This window comes from Macaca nemestrina, chromosome 8 (assembly GCF_043159975.1).
Source record: "Macaca nemestrina isolate mMacNem1 chromosome 8, mMacNem.hap1, whole genome shotgun sequence".
Lineage (NCBI taxonomy): Eukaryota > Metazoa > Chordata > Mammalia > Primates > Cercopithecidae > Macaca > Macaca nemestrina.
The window spans coordinates 152,732,792-152,756,340 of NC_092132.1; the positions used below are offsets into that span (position 1 = coordinate 152,732,792).

Sequence of the window (23,549 nt, forward strand, 5' to 3'; positions counted from 1 at the left end):
TGACAGCTGGATTTTGTGGTATTAAAGGAAATTAACAATTTGGGGGAAAAGCATAGTTGTATTTCACTTAGATTTCAGTTGTGTGGTACAGCTTAAGAAGTTTTAAAAATAGCATCTGGTATTTGATGGGTGATATTGTCTGGGAAGCTCATGTATCACATACACACATATTAATTGCGAAATCATTTGTTCAGTTCACATTCTTACAGGCCAGTGAGGATGGGAGGGGCTTTCTCGAGGCCCCATCTGTGTGGGGGCAGCTATGCCTCCTTTCCCAGAGGCCAGGCTGCATGCCCTCCCACCCGACTCCTCCCAGAGGCCAGGCTGCATCCCCGCCCACCCCACTCCTCCCAGAGGCCAGGCTGTAACCCCTCCCACCAAACTCCTCCCAGAGGCCAGGCTGCATCCCCTCCTACCAAACTCCTCCCAGAGGCCAGGCTGCATCCCTGCCCACCCAACTCCTCCCTGTGCCCTTCTTCGGCCTGCAGTGAGCTTTCCCTGAATGCCTGGGGGAGTGAGGCCATGGCTACAACACAGCACAGCCTGTCTTATGGCCGCTGAGCCACCAAGGGGCAGGTCGCTTGCTCTCTCCTCTCTCCCTAGGAGGGCAGCTGGGCGCTGGGGTGACCTGCAGAGAAGGAGGATCTGCCAGCTCCACGGCCTGTTGCTCCCCCTGGTCTCTGCACCCACATCTTCCTCCTCCTGGCAGGCCCCCCACAACCCCACACCTGACTCCTCCATCCCAGGCCCCTCCCTTCCCAGACCCTCCTCCTTGTCACCAGGACCATCATGATGGCCTCCTCCTCTGTCTCCCTCTCCCCTGCCTCCACCCAGACATAGCTGTGGGGCTGTCCCCCTCAAATGCACCCCAGCCCATCCACCAACTTTTAGGGGAGCCCTGTCTTCTTGGCCTGTAACCAAGTCCATGGCTAGGACAGCGAGCTCCCTGCGGGCTCAGCTGCCTGCCTTGTGACAGCCATGGGCCACCCTGGAGCAGTACCAGGCCCAGACCAGACGTCCGAGCTCTGTGATGACCAGAGGAGCTGCTGAGCCTCCCTCTGCCTCACGGTCCACACGTCCCTGTGAGTCTGCTGGGCCTTAAGCACACCGGGCTGCCATCATTTGTCGATGTTGCTGCCTGGGTTCTGCCGCCTCTGCTCCCAGGCCTGGAATGCATCCCCTGCATTCACTCCAAGACCTGGCTCCACACCACTCGGCCTTGCTGTGTGCTGTCCTCGAGGCCAAAGACCCAGACAGGAGCAAGAAGTGGCCTCCTCAAGGGCTGAGTGTGGCCATCTCCTCAGGAAGGGAACTATCCCCCGCACGTTTGTCCAACAGCTACCTCCCCTGGGCTATCTCCATGCCTTGGATCCCAGAACGAGTTCCTGCCTGCCAGCTCCCCTATCACCATAAGCGTCTCTTCCACTTGCTCCTCTCTCCCCACCACCCTCCGCAGCCTGAGACGCACCCCTGCCTGCAGTCCTGGGGTGAGTCTGTCATGCCCCTGCACTCACAGCGCCGCCCACTCTGACTCCCTGAGCAACGTGGATGCCGGGGAAAGCAAGCAGAGTGATGGGGAGTGAGAGTTTTCCCATCGCGTCCAACCCCAACCCTCCAGGTAACCAAGGCAAAAAAAAAAAAAACAAAAAACAAAAACCAAAAACAAAAACAAAAAAAACCAAAAAACAAATCCCCTGCTGAGAAAGTTTACCAAATGACTAACCCTAGGTATAGCCTCGAAACGTCCCGTTTCACGATCCAGGGCTGCTGGCCGTCTGGGCCAGCATGGCCACGGAAACATGGGATAAGGAAGGGATGCAATTTCATGGGTCCTTGGGAAGTCAGGGACCAGCTTCTCACATCCAGGTGTGAAAGCAGAAGGGAATATAAAGATTTCCTGAGGGATTCCAAGACTGACAGCAAGGTGTGGGGCTGTTTCTCCCACTGAGGCCAGCAAAGCGATTTCTCCTGCATCCTCTCACAGTAAACAGTCTCCAGTTCAAGGATAAACAGATCCCTTAACTCCAAAGTGAGCCTCACTGTGTTATATTTCAGGTGCCCACGCCGTCTCACAGGAGCACCTGCTGTAACGGCCCGGCTGCGTCTTCCTTTCTCAAATAGTCAAATTATAACGAGGGCACTTTAATATATTGGGGGAATATTTAGATATTATTTTAATATAATTAAAAGCAAGTTTCCAAATGAAATTCAATATTCAACTGCTAAATAGCAAAACTATGTGCTGTAATCCAGACTTCACAGCAGCATGAAGTTGTCATCCTATTATCTTTTACTTTGTTTTTCCATTAACGTGTAATTTAATACAATTCTAATCTCCCTTCGTATTAAAAAGCGAGTCCATTACTGCCCCACTCACGTATCCTATTTCTGCCTAATGTTTAGCCCAGAAGCTATCTTATGAATGTGGCTCCATAAAAGAACGGCATAAAAGATAAAATTTAACTGAAATGAATTAAATTTGATTGTGCCACATGTTGATACCACATTCTCATTTCCACTGTACAGGACTGGATTTCCTGATGGATGCATGGAAACATGTACTTTAAAATATTATCACAATAATGACAATGGCAGCATGCTGTAAACAGTGGCAACACTAGAACGTGTAATGAGCACTGAGCTAGGTTTTTTTGGGTTTTTTTAGATGTACACGATGTGTATAATAAATACTTAGGGGCTGGTAATTTCTTTTTGTGAAAATGAGGTCGCAAACACAAAAGGCGGAAAGCATCTTAGTTTCCTAATTTCCAGCTCTTCACGACACCATTTTTGTCATTAAGAGAAAAAACAGCAATTATAGTCATTATTCATGAACGTACAACCATCTCCCCAAATTCAGAATAGAATGTAAATGCAAGTCTTACTGTTGCACTTATAGGGCGGCTGGCCTACCCAATCTAAACAGCATATTGTGAGCATAGGAATAAAAACGTGAAGAACGCAGTGAACGTTTACAGGGTGCACGCCATGCTTGTGGGACTGTTCCTGGGAGGTGCCCTCCAACCCTCCATCCCTTCATGGAGCACTTACAGGGTGCACGTCGTGCTTGGGAGGCTTTTCCCGGGAGGTCCCCTCCGACCCTCTGACAGTCTTCACGGAGCAGCGCTTACCCTGTTGCAGGCTGAGGAAACTGAGGGTGGATGGGCAGCATTCCCACATCTTACACTTGGCCGCTGATGGATGGGAAGGTAGTGTTTGGAGCCTTACTCTCCTACTTTCTTGTCCAAACCCAGCGAGTAGTTCCACACGGGGCTGACCTGAGCCAGCCAGCTGCCTGCACACCTCGGTGACGATCTCAGCCCAGGGCTTTGGGGAAAGCCTGCAGCTTACCCAGGGCAGCCACCAGTGTGAGAGCAGAGAGGAAGAGGCCGAGCACAGGGGTCCTCCCCAGCCTTCCCCTGACTACAGGCAATGGGGGGCCCTTCCCACTAGGAATGCCAGTTCTTCCTCCCTGCCTGAAGCTCGTCTGACCCAGCCTTATCTGCCTGCATTTTCTTCTGCTTAGGAAAGGGATGGGGAGACCCTCAGCATGTATCTCTCCTGCCCTCCATCCTAGAAAGAATTGCCCTGCTGGAAGTGGAAGCCTGCTGAACTTAAAGCAAAAACCAAACAAACCAAGACAAAACAGAACAACAAAAGCTTTATAAAGTGGACCATGGAGCGAGTTTCTAAATAAAAACTGATATACTCTACCACAGTGTATTTTTCACAAACTAGTTAAACATAAGCAACGTTTCCTCAGAAACTGTAATTGCAGTTGTTGAACATGGTGAGACAGCCCTGGTGGTGCTGGAGTCACACTGACTCTCTCGGCCATCCTGGTCTTTCCATCTGCTCTGCTGTCCCTTTCTCTGTCCCCCAAGTGATACCTGCTCATCCTGCTTCTCTTAAAGCCCCCCAGGCCCTGGAGCCCACCCTGCCATTGGTCAAAACATTGGTCAAACACAAGTGCAAACATAGGCCAAGGACCATAGTAAGAAAGAGAGATTGAACCTATTCCTGTATTTACTGTATGATGGTATGAAAGGCATAGTCCACCATATGGCAAAAGGAACCTATCTGAAGCCCCATTTTTAAAAAGTTCCTTAAAACGTTAGCAAAAAGTATAAGATTTGAATGCCGACAGCTGTCAAGCATTGTTGACAGAAATTGTGACAATCTAGATACATGGAAAGACATACCATATTCATGGATTGGAATGCTTAATCCAATGGTTAAGACGTGGTTAAGACAGAAAGAATTCCCAAATTAATGTACAGATTCTACACAATCCCTATCAAATTCCAGTTGGTTACTGCTTAGAAATTCAAAAGCTGATCTTAAAATTCACAGAATTTTAAGAAAAGGAAAGGAAAACTATAGCCAAAGCTAGCAGAATGAAAGAAAGAAGATCAGCACAGAGATAAATAAAAAAAGAAACAATAGAGAATCAATGAAATCAAAATTTTGTTTTTAAAAAATATCAACAAAACTGGCAAACCTTTACCTAGACTAAAACTCAAAATGTGAGAAAACTCAAATTATTAAAATCAGAAATAAAAGGGCTTGCCACTGACTTTTAAAAAATAAAAAGGATTATAAGAGAATGTTACAAAAAATACATGATAAAAATTAAATAACCTAGATGAAATAAATACATTCATAAAAAACACAAATTACTTCAAGAAGAAACAGAAAATCCCAACAGACCAATAGCAAGCAAAGAGATTGAATCAATAATTGAAAAACTCCTGACAAAGAAAAGTCCAGGACCAGATGGTGACACAAGTTAATTCTATCAATATTTAAAAAAGAATTAACACCAATCCCTCTCAAAGTCTCCCAGGACTAGAATAGGCAGGAATGCTTCCAAGCCCATTCTATGGTAATTCTATCAGGGCCAGAATTACCCTGCTAGCAAAGCCAGATAAAGACAAGAAAAGAAAACTATAGATAAATATCCCTTATAAATACAGATGCAAAAATCCTCAAAAATAGGCCAGGTACGGTGGCTTATGCCTGTAATCCCAGCACTTCGGGAGGCCGAGGCAGGTGAATCACGATGACATCAAGAGGTCAAGACCATCCTGGCCAACCTGGTGAAACCCCATCTCTACTAAAAATACAAAAGTAAGCCGGGCATGGTGGTTTGCACCTGTAGTCCCAGCTACTCAGGAGGCTGAGGCAGGAGAATCGCTTGAACCCGGGAGGTGGAGGTTGCAATGAGCCAAGATCACACCACTGCACTCCAGCCTGTTGACAAAAGCGAGACTGTCTCAAAAAAAAAAAAAAAAAAAAAAAAAAAATCCTCAAAAATACTAGCAGATCAAATATAGCAGCATATATGAATTACACAGTGTGACTACATAGAATTTATCCCATCTGTGCAAGGGTGGTTCAACATAGGAAAATCAATAAATGTAATAAATCACTTTAATAGAACAAAGGGGAAAAGGCCACATACTCAACACAGTTGATACAGAAAAGGCATTTGACAAAGTACACCATCATTTTATGATAAAAACACTCAGAGAACTAGGACTAGAGGGAACTTTCCCAACATGATAATGGGCATTTGTGGGAAACCCACAGCTAACATCATACTTAATGATGAAGGGCTGAAAGCGCTCCCTGTGAGAAGAGAACAAGACAAGGATGTGCACTTTCACTGCTGCTCAGCAAAGGCGCAGGTTACAAGAGCAAAATAAAAAATCGATTGTATTTCTATACATTAGCAATGAGAAACCCCAAAAGGAAATTTAAAAAGCAATTCCACTTAAAATAACATAAAAAATAATAAAATCCCTGGGACCACCTAACCAAGGATGTAAAAGAGGGCCAGACACAGTCACTCACACCTGTAATCCCAGCACTTTGGGATGCTGAGATGGGGGGATCACTTGAGCCCAGGAGTTTGAGACCAGCCTGGACAACATGGCAAAACCCCATCTTTACAAAAAACACAAAAATTAGCCAGGCATAGTGGTAGGCACATGTAGTCCCAGTTACTTGGGACTTGAGTCTGGGATTTCAAGGCTGCAGTGAGCCGAGCTTGCATCACTGCACTCCAGCCTGAGTGTCAGAGTGAGATTTTGTCTCTTATAAAGAAATATAGACCAATGAAACAGAACAGAGCCCTCAGAAATAATACCACACATCTACAACCATCTGATCTTGGACAAACCTGACAAAAACAAGAAATGGGGAAAGGATTCCCTATTTAATAAATGGTGCTGGGAAAACTGGCTAGCCATATGTAGAAAGCTTAAACTGGATCCCTTCCTTACACTTTATATGAAAATTAATTCAAGATGGATTGGAGACTCAAATGTTGGACCTAAAACCATAAAAATCCTAGAAGAAAACCTAGGCAATACCATTCAGGACATAGGCATGGGCAAGGACTTCATTTCTAAAGCACCAAAAGCAATGGCAACAAAAGCCAAAATTGACAAATGGAATCTAATTAAACTAAAGAGCTTCTGCACAGCAAAAGAAACTATCATCAGAGTGAACAGGAAACCTACAGAATAGGAGAAAATTTTTGCAATCTACTCATCTGACAAAGCGCTAATATCCAGAACCTACAAAGAAATCAAACAAATTTACAAGAAAAAAAACAACCCCATCAGAAAGTGGGTGAAGGATATGAACAGACACTTCTCAAAAGAAGACATTTATGCAGCCAACAGACACATGAAAAAATGCTCATCATCATTAGCCATCAGAGAAATGCAGATCAAAACCACAGTGAGATACCATCTCACACCAGTTAGAATGGTGATCATTAAAAAGTCAGGAAACAACAGGTGCTGGAGAGGATGTGGAGAAATAGGAACACTTCTATACTGTTGGTGGGAGTGTAAACTAGTTCAACCATTGTGGAAGACAGTGTGGAGATTCCTCAAGGATCTAGAACTAGAAATACCATTTGACCCAGCCATCCCATTACCGGGTATATACCAAAAGGATTATAAATCATGCTGCTATAAAGACACATACACACGTATGTTTATTGCGGCACTATTCACAATAGCAAAGACTTGGAACCAACCCAAATGGTCATCAGTGACAGACTGAATTAAGAAAATGTGGCACATATACACCATGGAATACTATGCAGCCATAAAAGAGGATGAGTTCATGTCCTTTGTAGGGACATGGATGCAGCTGGAAACCATTATTCTCAGCAAACTATCACAAGAACAGAAAACCAAACACCGCATGTTCTCACTCACAGGTGGGAAATGAACAATGAGAACACTTGGACACAGGAAGGGGATCATCACACACTGGGGCCTGTTATGGGGTGGGGGAGGGGGGAGGGATAGCATTAGGAGACATACCTAATGTAAATGACGAGTTAATGGGTGCAGCACACCAAGATGGCACATGTATACTTATGTAACAAACCTGCACATTGTGCACATGTACCCTAGAACTTAAAGTATAATAAAAAATAAGTAAACTTTAAAAAAGGAGGTGAAAGATTCATACACTGAAAACTAGAAAACATTACTACTGAAAGAAATTAAGCAAGACTTACACAAATGAAAAGACATCCTATGTTCATGGATTGGCAGACTTAATATTGTTAAGATGAGGTAGGTCCTACACCAAGTGACCTACAGATTCCCTGAAATTCCTGCCAAAACCTCAGATGGCATTGTTTGCAGAAGTGCAAAAGCCAATCCTCAAATTCATATAGAAATGCAATGGGTCCTGAGAAGCGAAAACAATCTTGAGAGAGAAGAACCAGGTTGGAAGACTCACACTTATGGATCCCAAGAGTCACAAAGTGATAGTAATCAAAAGGGTGGGGCCCCACACAAGGGTGCACACATGGACCCATGGAACTGAACTGGAGTTCAGACATGCACCTGCACTTGTGATACTTTTGATAAGGGAGACAAAGTCATCCAGAGGGGAAAGAATAGTCTCTCCTACAAATAATGCTGGGATAGCCCAGTTTCTACACAGAACAATGAATTTAACCCCCCATCTTACACAATCTGCAAAAATGAACTCAAGTGGCTTAAAGACAGAAAAGGGCTCAAACTGTAAAGCTATTTGAAGAAAACATAGATGCATTTCTTTGTGACTGTGAACCAGGCAATGGTTTCTTAGACATGTCACCAAAGCACAGGAAAAAATATAGATAAAATGAACTACCTAAAAGTAAAAACTTTTATGGTTTAAGAGATGGCATCAAGAAAATGCAAAGGTCATCCACAGAATGGGAAACATTTTTGTAAATCACATATTTGAGAAGGAACTTGAATCTAGAATCTATAAATCTGACAACTCCATTATAAGACAAATAATCCAAATAAAAATGGGCATCCAAAAAAAAAGGAGCTGAATATTTCTCCAAAGAAGACGTCCTAACGGCCAAAGAGCACACAGAAAGGCGCTCAGCATCATTCGCCAGTAGGAAAATTAAATCAAAACCACAGTGCGGTGCCACTCAAGCCCCCAGGGTGGACAGAGGGAAAAGGACACAGTTCCAAACCTCGATGACGATGCAGAGAAACTGGAACCTCACGCGCTGCTGGGGAAGGGAGAACAGGCTGGCGGGTCCTCAAAAGGCTGAACACAGAGTCACCAAATGCCCCAGTGAGTCCACTCCGAGGTGCACATCCAAGAGAAATGAAAACACATCCAGGCAAAAGCCTGTGTAAGAATGTCACAGCGACATCATTCATAGTCGCCAAGAAGTGGAGACAACCTGAATGCCGCCCGACGGACGATTGGACAAACATGGGGGCTGCACCGCACGATGAAATCATTTTCAGCAATGAAAACCAGTTAAGCCCAGAAACGTGCTGCGCCAGGGAAGGGCCTTCAAAACCTTATGCCACGGGAAAGAAGCCAGTCACAAGGGACCACCAATGTACGATTTCATTTGTATAAAGTGTCCAGAACCGGCAGATCTCGAAACAGAAAACAGATTGTTGATTCCCAGCATCGCCCGGCGGGTGAGAGGGCAGGCGGCTGCTAAGGCACAGGGTTGCTTTTTGGGGTAAAGATGTTTTAAATTTATTAGAGTGATGGTTGCACATACCTGTAAATCTACTGAATGCCACCGAATTGTACATCCTAAAGCATGACTTGTATGGTGTGTTACTTCTATCCCCATAAAGCTCGAATAAAATAAATACACACACGTGATGGAGGAAGACATACACAGAAACTCAAAATCGAATATGGACACACTTCACTTAAAATTTTTCTTCACTTGCTTTAGAACTCAGTAAAAGCTCTGTTTTGTAAAATTTAGGAAAGCAGGTATGTTTATTTTTTGCTTCTAAATCTCCTCCTTCTCCACAGAACAAAGAATGTGGCTGGAGCTGTTTCCTGGGTTGCTCTGATCACCATATGGCTCAGAGACACATCTGAGGCTCTTAAATCAATAATCGAAGGTCCTGTGACAGTCACATGTGTCTTTTTTCTTTGCCCTTCATTCCCGCTTAACGTTCCTTGACCACGATTGTGGATTCAGTGGACATTCCATCATTCCGTTGTATACGTTTCTGCTCTTACTTCAGTTCCTCATGAAATGAAGCAAGGTATAAATTACTAAATCCGTTAACTGACCCGATAATGTGAGTTTGAGTTACACACAAATGGCTGATGGTTCTTTATCCCCCACCCAGATAACCGCTGAGGAAAGCTTAAGGGAAATCCTTAGATCCCATCTGGGTGAGCTGGCAGAGGGTCCGGAACCCAGTGGGCTCTGCTGTTTCCCACTCATGGGATCCAAGATCTGGTCCTGGGACAGCTCGCTGAGGTCTTGCATCTGCTTATCTGTTTGAGGTTTGCCTTTATTTTCCCATAGTTCAAAGGGCTTTAAACCGAGGCTACACCTCAGCATCACCCAGGAAGCGTGTAAAGGACAAATTTCTGGACATCATCCCAGGCGCAGCAAGACCATACCTCTGGGGGCAGCCCAGGAGTCTGTGATATCAGCACATATCAGTAGCTACCAGGTTTACGCTCTGCATTGTCTTACATTAATTTTTATGTTTGATATTGTGTGTCCCAATTGGCCTCTTTAATCTGAGTCATGCTGTATACTTAGTAGAATTTCTTAAACTACCAACAGAGGTCTCAATGAATGTTTGATAATGGAATGAATAAATAAATGGATTAAACGTAAAGAGGAGGTGTGCATTAGGGGCTCAGTGGAGGTAAGAATTTGGGTGAAGCTCTCCTCTAGGTCAGTTGGCAAAGTTTTCATCCTCCGCAAATTTCCAAGGCTGGAATTGCTCCAAATAACACACGGTTAATATTTTCAAGCACTCTGACGCTCTTGAGAGGAAGGACTCCGCAGAAAATCTTGGGCTCCGTAGAAAATCCCGTCCCGGTTACCGAACTGTGGATCCCTGGGCCGAATTCTGTAGAAACAATGCTGCTGCTGTACTCACAGGCGCTTCTTTGTACTTTTTTATTTAAATGTTTTTGTAAGAAAAATTCTACTGTTTCTAAAATCGTAGCCCTAAATAGATGAGACCTGGATGTTTGTGTAGTTTCAAACCATTTTCAAAGGTAGAACTGTATTATCCAGCAATGGTTGTGTGGTTGCCGTATTTCATATTTCCAGAAGGTACAGGCAGCTTCTGAGAGGAAGCACCGCCGGTCACGGCCGCCCCCGCTGGGCTCTGGCCGCAGCGATGCCCCCTCCGTGGGGTGAGACACCAGCGTGTGTCCAGCTCCCTGGAGGGGTCTGCAAGGCAGCAGAGCGGTGTAGCTGCAGCCAACTCCAGCGCCCAGCCCAGGAGGAAGTTGTTACATCATGGTCACTAGGTGGGTGTTTTTTATTTTTGGGGTTTTTTTTTTTTTTTTTTGCTTTTGTTTTGTTTTCTCATGAGGTCATAGAATTATAGAATTGGAGAGGTTTTAGATAGATCTTCTGTGGTATTAGTTTTAAAAGTGTTTTCCTGCCTTCCTTTCTCTCTCTTTCATTAATGACCCAACCCAGCCTTTCAAACAAAATTTACAAAGCACCTGCTGCAAACAAGGCACTGTGGTGGACAGTTAGTGAAACAGCCCCTGCTCCACAGTCTTCAGCTGGGAGGTGGTACTGGCAATAAACAGATAAACAGGCACACGTCAGACAGTGACAAACACTCTAAAAAACGCTGGGCAAGGGGCTGATCACCATGCGTGTCCAGGCTTTACCCCCTGGGACAGGTGTGGCGGGGAGGGCTTGACTGGGGCAGAGACCTAAGGAAGTAGGATGGCTCTCTGAGGGTCCTGGGTGGAGGGTTCCGGGCACGGTGCGCCACAGCTCTGAGTTGGTGCCTGGGGCGGCACTGCTAGGGAGGAGGACCACAGGGAGAACAGGCAAGAGGAGGCCCTGTCTGAGTCCTGAAGGGTGGTGCTGGCAATCACAGGACTTTGCCGGGCTTCTGAGTCTGGAGGCCATAGGAGCAGAGAAGAGATGGGAAGCCACTGACACTTGAAGGGGTCTCTCCGGCTGCTGAGGATGGACTGAGGGGTCTCGGGGGTACAGGAAGAAGACAGAGAAAGGAGGTCCCACAGGACGTGGGCCGTGGTGCTCATGGCACACTGTGTCCCACCTGCCAGCTCTGAGGTGTGTCACACATCCACACAAAAGGTCTTCTGTATCAAGCACAGCTAGACATGCAAAGCAATGCAATGTGGGCAGGTCTCACTGTTGGCATCCTCCAAACAGGAAAGTGGGGCCTGGAGAGGGAAAAGGTGGCCCCATCACAGCTCCCGGTGAAGGCGCGGGATCCTGGCAAGGCTCAACGGACCCCCGTCCACTCCGTGTCACGCTTCTGGCTCCAGGCACAAGTTAAATTCTCACTCAGCTCGTGGGGATGGGCTTGTTATCCCCAAGGGCACTGAGATTAGAGCTGTCCATCACAGCAACAGTCGCTAGTGTTTTAATGGTGTGGCTACTTGTGTCACGTGGTAATCTGTTTTCCTCTTCCGAGTCCTTACCCAGATGGACTTGACAACTTGTCTGTGGGTTGAATCTCAATGCGGAAGGCATCCGGCCAACAGCAGCGATTATGCCCCAGAGAATATGTGCTGCCTGAGCTTTCTCAGAGTCTGTTGGTGGACATGCTGTTAGTTATGAAAACAAACGAAAAAGGATGAGTGACAGGCCAGGTGCCGTGGCTCAAGCTTGGAATCCCAGCACTTTGGGGGGCCAAGGCAGGTGGATCACTTGAGGTTGGGAGTTCAAGATCAGCCTGGGCAACAGGGTGAAACCCCATCTCTACTAAAAATACAAAAATTAGTCAGGCGTGGTGGTGTGCACCTGTAATCGCAGCTACTCAGGAGGCTGCATGAGAATCACTTAAGCCTGGGAGGTGGAGGTTGCAGTGAGTGCAGATCGCACCACTGCACTCCAGCCTGGGTAACAGCAAGACTCTGTCTCAAAAAGAAAAAAAAAAAAAGATGAGTGACAGCTGTCATGACATGAGGGGCTGTGCCTCAGGGTGGGGATCTGAGGGCACTGCGCTGATAGATTCACACACATGTGCACGGGGGGCCGTGACTCTCTGGATTTCTGAGTGACTGGCCACGCTGCGGGGAGGGCTGCACCCTGGGGCTTTGCCTCTGACAAGAGAGGTTGGAATGAAAATGGTAAAATCCGATGGATAGAAAAGAGGGCCAGGGCATTCTAGACAATCTCAACAGAAAAGAGGTGGTGAGATGGGAGCGGGGGAGGAAGCATGGAGACATAAGCGCCTCCCTATCTGTATTGTACCTGCACAAAGTCGGCCTGCCCGGAGCCGCTTTCATCTTTTCACAAAATGGTTATCTTATCATGCAGCCTGAGCACTGAGCCTTAAAGAAATCAGCCTGGGGATCTAAGAGGAATTTAATATGCTTTTCATTTCCTCTCTATTCAGTTCTGCTTAGGGGCTCAGGGAATTCTGTGTTTGTGGAGAGAACATGTTTTAAAATGTGCACAGCCTTTTGGGGGCATAATGAAATGGGGGAATGGACAGCCTGGAGGTCAAGGGAGTCCTGCAGGTGAGAAATAACTTTTGAACACACTGTAGAGATTTTAATTAGTTAAGAAGTGTATTTGGGTGATGTAGATAGTGATAAAAAGAAGAGAGAATTGAGAATGAATGAGAGAGAAAACAGGAAGGAAAAGGAAGAAAAGGCAAGGAACGCAGGGAGGACTAAGGCCATGGTGTGTGGGACATGCAGCCCCAAGCCCTGCAGATGCCCCAGGCCAGCTTCTCATCCTCAAATGCAGGCACTCTGCATGAGGCTACAGCTGCCCTCACCATGGACAGCTCTCTGTTCCCCCGGCAGTGTCTTGCTCTGATTCACCTCCTTACTTACGGCCACTCCATCCATCTTTAAGACCCACATGTAAGAGCTTTCTTCTCCTATAAGCATCTTCCTAAACTCTCCTACCTAAATTTAGTTCTCTTTTCTCTGAACATTAGAATTTTATCTGCACTTTTCCTATGACATTTATTCCATCCATCCATCTGTTTATCCAACTGTCCATCTATCCTTCCTTCCTTCTTTCCATCCATCTATCCTTTCATCCATCCATCCTTTCATCCATCCATCCTTCCATCTATCCTTCCATCCTTGCATCCATGAAGCCACAGGCATCATGAGTTGCAGGCTCCACAGCAGATGTTGGGGATAGAGAGATGAGCAGGACGGTCCCTGTCCTACAGAAGCAAGGTGTGGTGTTCATAGTCTAACAGGAGAAACCGGTGAGTAAGACAATCCTTGGAATAGGGTTTCTCCTGCAGACAAAGGGGTACAGCTGAGAGACTGGGGCAGGGTGGTGGTGGCAGGCATCCGAGAATCAGGGAAGGCTTTGGCAGACATCCTTTGGAACTCAAGGATAGGAAATCATTTTAATGACATAAAAACTGTCATGGCCTCCCGCTTTTCCTGCCTTGTTCACCTCCACCCCAACCCACACTCACACACACACAAAGGCACACACAACTATGTGCACATGTGTAACCACACATGTATGATTATGCACATGCACAAACTTGCAAGCGCATGCAAACACATAGATACACATGCTTTTGTACACATGTATGCACGCATGCACACCCATTAGGTCGTAAGCTCCAAGAGAACCTAGAGGCTTGAAAGCCAGACTGCAGAGCAGCAGCGATCCACCACATACCAGCGGTGCCGCCTTGGGAGACTTCCTGACTCCTCCTAGGTGTGAAGGGCCCCTGCCTTGGAGGGTCATGGTGGGCATTAAATGAGCCAACACAGGGAAACATCCTGGACCATGCCAGGCCTGCAGCAAGCAGATCACATGTTAGCCACTGCGAGCACTGACTGCCCTCATGTCTCCTCCTGGGCCTGGCCGGTGCTTCCTACAGGGAGAAATTAGTTCAGTGGTGTCAAAATGAAATATTTGAATGGAAATAAAAATAAAGAGGTGGGAAAACTTGGGAGAGAAGTGGCAGAACAGGAATTGCGATGCTTTGGGCAAAAGGGAGAGGAAATGAATATGAGACCAAATGGGGTTCAGACTAAGACTTTGCTGACTGCATCTGAGGACAGGGCTACTCTTGACATCTTTCTCTAGAGAGTCCTCGGGGATGGTCAGGACGCAGGGCTGGCCCTGTGGGAATTTATACCACACTTCAGCAGAGGCGCAAAGTCCATCACACCAGGCTCAAAATGCTTCCAGATCAAGGCAGTACTCTGGTTTACGGAATGGAAAAAGGAAGATCTTTTAGTTCACTTGAAAATTCAGAATTTTAATGCATCTGCCTCTGTACGGCTAATCTGACCCCATGGATGTTAGATAATCCTTTTTTAGGAATGAATAAGATACTGGTTCTTAGGTATGAAATGAGAGGCAGTTTTCATGGTCATCGGCATGGTGCTGATTTCATGTGATTCTGCTAACAATCCCAGGAAGTCATCAGTCACTACCCATGACTGGCAGATGGCAACATTACTGCTCCAAGAAGGTGACATTCCCAAGTTCGGATGGCTTGTAGGTGCCCAAGTTTCAGCCAGAACCACGATGCCCTGGCTTCTGCCTCTTCCACTCCATCAACCAACAGTTTTCCTGAATACTCTGGGTGCCCCCACTTGCCCCAGGTGCTTGTCTTGCTACACCGAGTTGACTCTCACAAAAGGTTTAATTCCTTTAATGGAGAAACTGGGGCTAATGCTACTCACGTGTCATGACTGTTACATTATAGCACACACAACAGACTCTCAGGTCGAGCCTCGAAGAGGATGGCAACGTGTCTGCCATGCAAGGGACGTAAGAGCAGTGCTTGTGCTGGCTGATCACCAATACCATCCATCCACAGCACCATCCATGCCCAAGTCATCCAGGCTTGGGCCCTGAGAGCCGGCACGGGACAGCCCATTGTCTGTTTTCAATGCCCTGCAAGTCTCTGGCACACGTCGATGCTCAACACTGTGTCCTAAGTGGAGATACGTGAGAATTCTGCTCAGAACTCACCTCCTCTTGCAACACCATGGCCATTGTGCCAAGGTGGATGAAAACAACACCGTCTGATAAAACCACATCAAGAAGCAGCACACGAAGTATGCCTTAAAAATAACTCCACATTCGCCATTTTTGGTAAAACCAAATCCATCACACATCTTACTAACAATGCAAGAGTTCACAACGTGTGTGCCAGGCACACCCATCTGTCTGCGTGAGCAACACGTGTGTGTGCCAGACATACCCATCTGACTGCGTGAGCAACACGTGTGTGTGCCAGACACACCCTGCATGAACACGTGTGTGTGCCAGGCACACCCACCCAACCGCATGGTGAACACACGTGTCGCCACACTCAGCCGCGTACCGTCCTGCCCTCCTGGCCGTCGTTCCTGACCCATCGTGGGGTGAGGCCAGGCAAGTACATTTCACGTTGGTGGGTGATGGAGAGGATAAATCACATCCTCTTTCTCAGGGTGTTTGAAATCCAGACACTCAGGGCAGGAGTTTGTCAGTGGGGTCACAGCAACATGGAGAACAATTCAGCTGCCAGGCTCAATTCAGCTGTCCAGGGCTGAGGCCGTGATGACCAGGGCTGCAGCCCAGTCCTCTGCCTGAGTGTCCTCACAGAGGCGGCCACTACCCCTGGGGGGACTTCTGGGCGTCTGTCAGGGAGCGGCCAGCACTTGCTGAGACCGGGCCTGCCTCCGTCAATTCCTCCTGTGGCTCCACAGGACCTTGCCCTACAGAAGGTGGCTCCGGGTGCCTGCCCTTTGCAACCAGAAAGAGCTTAATCAAATGAACACCTGGGACACAAAAACAGTATGCTCTGGCAAATGGAATGAAAAGGCCACCTTGGAAATGGAGCTGGCTAGGAAGATTTCATCCATTCAACACAATCTCAGCTAATATTTAGGATTTCATTACCTTTTTTTTTTTGAGACGGAGTCTCGCTCTGTCGCCCAGGCTGGAGTGCAGTGGCGCGATCTCGGCTCACTGCAAGCTCCGCCTCCTAGGTTCACTCTATTCTCCTGCCTCAACCTCCCGAGTAGCTGCGACTACAGGCGCCGCCACCACGCCCAGCTAGTTTTTTGTATTTTTAGTAGAGACGGGGTTTCACCGTGTCTCGATCTCCTGACCTTGTGATCCGCCCGCCTCCGCCTCCCAAAGTGCTGGGATTACAGGCATGAACCACTGCATTAACTCTTATAATATGTTCCAGAGTAGGTCATGCAAAGTCTGATTTCACACACACACACACACACACATGCACATTCACAGATGCACGCACATGCACACACACGCACGTGTGCACGCACACACACGCACACACACACACAGAGCCTTGTGATTCATCTTTGACCAGCAGGTTCTCAGACCAGCAGGTTCAATAGCGAGATGGATAAAAAAATCCATCTTTAAAAAAAATCTTTAAAACAAAAATCCCCACTGATTCCACATATATCAAAGTTCTAATTTTAAAGAAAAACTGCTATAGATGTCTTTCAATTGGTACAAGGTGAACATAAGGAGTTTTGTGATTCTAAACTCAGGTGTTCAACTCTTCAAATCTTTTTCAGAATTTCATTACATTTTTGATTAAGCATTATGGTGAGCATATCTGCAAGTTAATTGCACTTAATTACCAAGTGACATCTTATTTATAGGCTAACTAAGTAGCTTTTAAACAGATCTTTATTGTAACTTTTGAAAACAATGACTTCCAAAGCACAAAAGAAAGCTGCTCTCAGTTGTAAACCTAATCTCATTATTCCTCAAGCCAAAAGGTCATACCTTACTCTCTGTGCTAGAGAATTTGCCTTGTGAAACACACTTTTCGCTTCACAAAAGTAATTATAATTGTTTCCCAAATATCTTTGAGTTTCCTTTGAAACAAAATCAAGGGCTCCTTAATTTAAACCAACCAATCAATCTTTCTCTTTTACCTTTTATATGGTTTTGGGTGATTATATTTTTGCTTTGACACAAATTTATAACCTGCTGACAATTTCCAAATGTATATACCAGAATACAGCAAAAGAATGCTTGTCTTAAAACATTTGACTTTTAAGAATTATTTCACAAGCAAATGTAATTTTGAAATATGTATTAATAGTATTTTTTTAAAATAGGGTCTTGCTCTGCTGCCCAGTCTGGAGTGCAGTGGTGTGATCATAGCTCACTGTAGCCTCAAACTCCTGCTCAAGCAATCCTCCCACCTCAGCCTCCCAAGGAACTGGGACAACAGGCTCATGCTGCTGTGCCAGGTTATTTTTTAATTTTTGTAGAGACAGGGTCTCTCCACGTTGCCTAGGCTGATTCACAGTATTTTTAAGGTATTGTTGATGACCTTCTCAGTTTATCAACTTGAAGTTTTATGAAAATTAAGTTAATTTTAAGTTTTAAGATGACAGAAACTCATAATCCTTGGTCTAAACATTGCAACTTAAAATCCACATTTTAAATTTAAATAAAATTTAACATTTAAATTTAAGCCCTGAAAATGGTCAGACAGTATTTGTTCATTGCCATCAGTGCACAGAACATTTTTAGGAAAAACATATTCTTTTACTAAATGAAATGATAAATAGGCAACATCAATATGAATGTATGCCATTAATCTTCCCCCGCCCCGCAGAATCAGTGACTAACAACTGCACATTTTTTAAAATGACACATTTCTTTGGGGGAGAATATCTCATTTAGGAATCCATAGATCAGGTTACATCAGGTCTATGAATTTGAAAGAATCATCTGGAAATAGCGTATATGCAAGGAGAGTAGACAGAAGTGCAGATGAGCGCACCTCAGAGCCCAGCAAAGGTGTGATTTCACGGGGGCCATGCGCCGTGCTGGGCCGGTGGAAAGGCAGCCTCGCTCCTGAGGACTTCAGAAAGTTACACTGGACTTGTGTTCCTCTCCTAGGAAGAGCCTTTTTGTGAGTTCAGTTCCTTAAAATTGTTTCAAAACATTTGACTATAACAGAACCTCCTAACTGACGTCAGTAGAAAGCAGAGAAAGGGTATTTTCACAAACCCAATCTTTCGTTTCTACCTATTTTAAAAAGTAACTCCATTGTAAATCAAAGTGAAAGTTTTTGCACATTCTTTGAATCAAATAGATACATTAAAAAATTAAAATATGCTGTTATGATTAGGATGCAGTAAAGCAAGAATTGATTATTTGAGGGCATTTATCAGTTAGTGTGACCTTCTGAGAAATAAACTGAGCCAAATCTTAAGAGCCATAAAAATGTTTCCACCCTTTGGCTAGGTAATTATAGTATTCCATATGAAAATACTCTTGAACAAAGGCACCGCCCCTGCACAAGGATGTTTCTGTAGCATTAGAAAACCAATCTCGTATTGCTTATTTATTAACTCCCTGACACATTCTACAAAGGAGTTAATCTGATTTTGCAAATACAAATGAGAAAGTCAGGTACATTTATAGTGTATTCAGATATGAAGCAAGAGAGAGAAGGATCGGAATGGCAGTGGCACGGGAGGGAGGCTTCCACACAGAGTGTGTTCCAGGACCTCCCCCACGTTATGTGAAAGGAAAATCCGGGGGCCCCAAAATCACTAAGCTAAAAGGAAAAATCAAGCTGGGAACTGCTCAGGGCAAACCTGCCTCCCATTCTGTTCAAAGTCATCCCTCTGCTCACTGAGATAGATGCATATTCTGATTGCCTCCTTCAAAGGGCTTATCAGAAACTCAGAAGAATGCAACCATGTATCTCTCACCTTCCTGTGACCTGGAACCCCCTCTGGACTGAACCAATGTACTTCTTCCATGTATTAATGTCTCATGTCTCCCTAAAATGTATAAAACCAAGCTGTGCGCCAACCACCTTGGGCACATGTCCTCAGGACCTCTTGAGGCTGTGTCACTGGTGCAGGTCATCAACCTTGGCAAAATAAACTTTCTAAATAAACTGAGACCTGTCTCAAATGTTCAGGGTTCACAGTTAGCTATAGGCATGATTTACACATAGCTCTAACTTTCTGCCAGTCAATGCAAGGAGAGAAACAAAATTTAGTTATGCACACCCCAAGACCACACGAGTTGGTCAGAAAAATACATTTCAAAATCAAAAGAGAATTTTCCTCTTAGAGAATATTAAAATATAAAAAAGGAAATATACATCCTAAACACTAACATACCTAATTTTTTTTTGAGACAGAGTTTCGTTCTTGTTACCCAGGCTGGAGTGAAATAACATACTTAATATTTTAAAAATTCCTGTAAATAAGAAAACACTTCCTTCAAAAAATTATCAATATAAAATAATTTCATAGACATGAAAATACAAATTAATAACAAATAGCTGAAAAAAATTCTAACCTCACTAACATTCAAATCACTGAACTAAATGAAGAGAACAGCTTTTGAAATATAGGAGGTCCATTTAGCAAATAATTTCACCTGGAAACTTATTCTAGGAAAACTAGGAGAATACAGAATGAAGGTTGTCCTTATCTCATTATTATCTTTATGAAATTTGTCCCAGGTTAAGAATATGAACACACACACACACATATGCTCTCTAATATCTTACTATTTAATAAATGTGCCATACTTAACCAATTGCCTGCTTTTTTAGGGGGGAGGGGAGGAATGTAAGTTACTTCAAAAATAAACTTTAAAAGAAAAAAACACAAAGTTTCAGCACATTCAAGGAAATGTGGAATAAATTTGGAAACTTTATGGTTTCTTAATATTTATTAAACACAAAACATTGGAATGAACTTTCAAAGTGATGAAGGTTAGAAAACAAATGTTTGTACCTAACCATTTATATGTTAAATCCAAAAATGTTCTTTACAGTTGGAATTTCAGCCTACTGAATTCCTGATAGACCAGACCACATCACTGGCTGATATTCACACATAGGAAACAGTCTTTTCCGACCCCAAGTCTTCACCTACCTCTGCTGGAAGTGGGTAAGGTGTGCACGTGGAATTGTCATAATCATCACAACAATTTGAGTGTCTGTTCAAAGAGCAATTATTTGCCATTTTTTCCACATTTTTCAAGCTTAACTTCTGTAATTTTTTAATGTTCACCATATCAGCAGTTGTCTGGAATTTTTGGCAACTCAGGTCCCTCTCTTGGGTTTGACAGCACTTGGTGGATCACTCTCTTTGGGTAATAAATATCTTTGGATTTAGTGCTTTCCATAAACCTGATTTTTTTCTCAGTATTTGATGAACACTCCAATCTCTCAGCTCTCCTGTGGCTTCTGAAGTCTTTGGTCCATCTCGTCGGCCACCACTGAGAGAATCCGTGGTGTGAAAGACATCATGAGAAGGTGAGATGGCCAGGCTTTGTGTCTCCATCCAAATCTCATATTGAATGACAATCCCCATAATCCCCATGTTTCAAGGGAGAGACCAGGTGGAGGTCATTGAATCCTGGGGGCCATATCCCCCACGCTGTTCTCATGATAGTGAGTTCTCACAAGACCTGATGGTTTTACAAGGGGCTCTTCCCCTTCTCCTTCCTGCCGCCTTGTGAAGAAGGGACTTGCTTCCCCTTCACCTTCTGCCATGACTGTAAGTTTCCTGAGGCCTCCCCAGCCATGCTGAACTGTGAGTCGATTAAACCCCTTTCCTTTATAAATTACCCAGTCTCAGGCAGTTCTTTATATAAAGCAGTATGAAAACGGACTAATACAGAAGGATTTTTAGCCACTATAATTTTATAAACATGAGGAAGGTTAAATATCACATAAGCATTTTAGGAAATGCTAGGAATCAATAAGTGAGGAGAGAATTATTTTTTTAAAATTGTGGAAAGGCTTTTACCGTTTCCGGAGCACCACTATTTTCTGCCTGGAAGTCACCTATGAAATCAAGCATTTGTTTGCTTTCTGTAAAAGGGGAGCTCCCAGGCCTTCCTTAAGATGGCAGGACATTCCTTTCCCATGTTTCCTCCTTGGCTTATCCTCCTGTTTCCAAACAGGAAGGCCAGGCTCCTTACTGCCAGGGCCTCTGTTTCAGCTCAGTCATCTGGTCATCCACTCACCTGTCCCTATAGCTGGAATGGCAAAGCCAACGCTGACTGAGGACGGCTCCAGGTTGAAGGTGGTGACAGGAGACAGAGCCAGCGTCACATTTATTCTCAGCATCAGAATCACCTGGGGCATCGCAGGCCAGCCCCCTGGGTAGGCCCTGAGAATCTACATTTCTGTCAAGTTCCTAGCTGCTGCTGCTCCTGGTGGAGGCACTGCCCTTTGGGAAGTTTTCAGGGATGTGAGATCTCCCAGTGCTCTGGGCTTGGGAGTTTATGATGTCTTCTGTTCTGCTTTACTTTCTTCCTCTGCCCTCCTCCCTGGTACTGGGGTGGGAACAATGCCCTGTTCACTCCAGGCCTGGGCGGTGAGCCAGGAGCGTTCTTGGGCTCAGGGCCTCCTGGGGTACTTGTCCTCCTGCCCGGGGTGGGCTGCTGCTTGGGCCTAGACTCGACCAGTGGCCTGAGGAGGAAAGCTAGAAAGCCTCGGGGCAGGTGTTCCAGCGGTGGAACCCAGCAACCCAGGAGGAGGTGCTCTTTTCAGCAGGTATCACTGCATCTGATGGGGTGGAGGCCTGGACCGCACAGCAGTCGCTGCCGTGGTGTGGCTGGAAGCCACGTTATTGCTGGTTCCTCCAGGAGAGGCAGTGCTTTCTGTATTTTAAGTCTTTTTCGGTGAGGACGTTTTTCTTTTAGCTGAAGTGTCATCACTGTACAAAAAATGTCCATGAAAATTGTATGTAATACAATCAGTTGAATGAACTTTCTTTTTCCTGCAAATACTTAAAAGAATAGTTGAATGTAAAGATGAGCTGTGTATTTTTTTCAAACAGAAAACATTAAAAATGGGTGGACTCTCCCTTGGGCTCCAGGTAGCACATGTCCTGGGAGATGCTAAATGCATGCACCGTGTCCCCCTGAGGGGGGTGGCGCTGACAGTGAGGAAGTAACTGCTGTGTGCAATACACGTGTGCCATGGGAAGAGCTTTTTGAGGAACGAAATGAAGAATACCAACATGAAAAACTTACAGGTTTGTTTTTAAGAACCACCAAGGAATATTAGGGAGAAAGAAAATTACCAATCAGATTACAACAATATCCTTCTGCATAGGTTTGAAAAATATGAATTATGATTTAGGATGATGCGTTCTTGCATTTGAGTCACATAACTGTGTGAGACATCTCTTTATGCCACCTACTAAATAAACAATCTAAATAAGCTAAACTTAGAACAAGAGCTTGGGCTTCTCATAAACAGCTAAAGCTGAGATTTTCAAACATAATTAGCATCTGTAATTCTATGTTCTCAGGTAGTCAGATTTTACAGCAAAAGTGAGTATCTTTGTACTATTGACAAATAAAAATGTTAAATTATCATACATTATTCATTCATTTATCTTTAATTCATCTTTTAAAATATTCTATTGGGATGTTTATTATATATACAGTATCAGTAAAGTGCCAGATATACGTGGATTGTAAATGAATCAATACAAATATCAATGCTGCATTTGCAGATGCGTTTCTAGTGAGAAGAGTGTGAGGTCACAACAACGCAGACACCACTGCACCAAGACACCTGCGTGAGTTCCGCTCAGAGTTCATCTGGTGCCTCCCTCATGTTCCTTCTTGGCCTGTGCCTGGAACAGACAGTAGAGGTAGCTTAGTAGGGAGAGCCCTCTGCCCCCTTGCCAGGTGACCGGGTCCTCACCCTCACACTTGCGGTACACACCTGAGATGCCCTCACACTCTATTTCCTGCAAGGACCCAGCCATTGGTTCAGACTCCCAAATTAGTATAAGGAGCTAATATGTTAAATACAGTGGTGACTTTACCTATGGTTTGAAATAATACAGTTACCTGGAATGAAATAATAAGTACATAAAATACATACACACAGTGCTTAAATACGTAAGCCATATTTGGCTGATGGATTCCAAGCCAGACACTTGATAGCAGGGAGAGTCCTGCCCGTCCTTGACCCCTCAAGCCAGCCCCACTCAAGCCGTGCGTGCTGCATAGACACAGGCAGGAGTGTTTTACATTCTGGGTATTTCCGTTCCATTCCCACATAGATAGG

At 44.9% G+C, this 23,549-nt stretch overlaps 1 protein-coding gene across 9 annotated transcripts in view; it reads right to left on the bottom strand.

The window, feature by feature from the left end:
• The window catches only part of LOC105491902 (DLG associated protein 2), a 921,137-nt gene that overhangs the window by 151,404 nt on the left and 746,184 nt on the right, over positions 1 to 23,549 (bottom strand). The window lies entirely within an intron of this gene.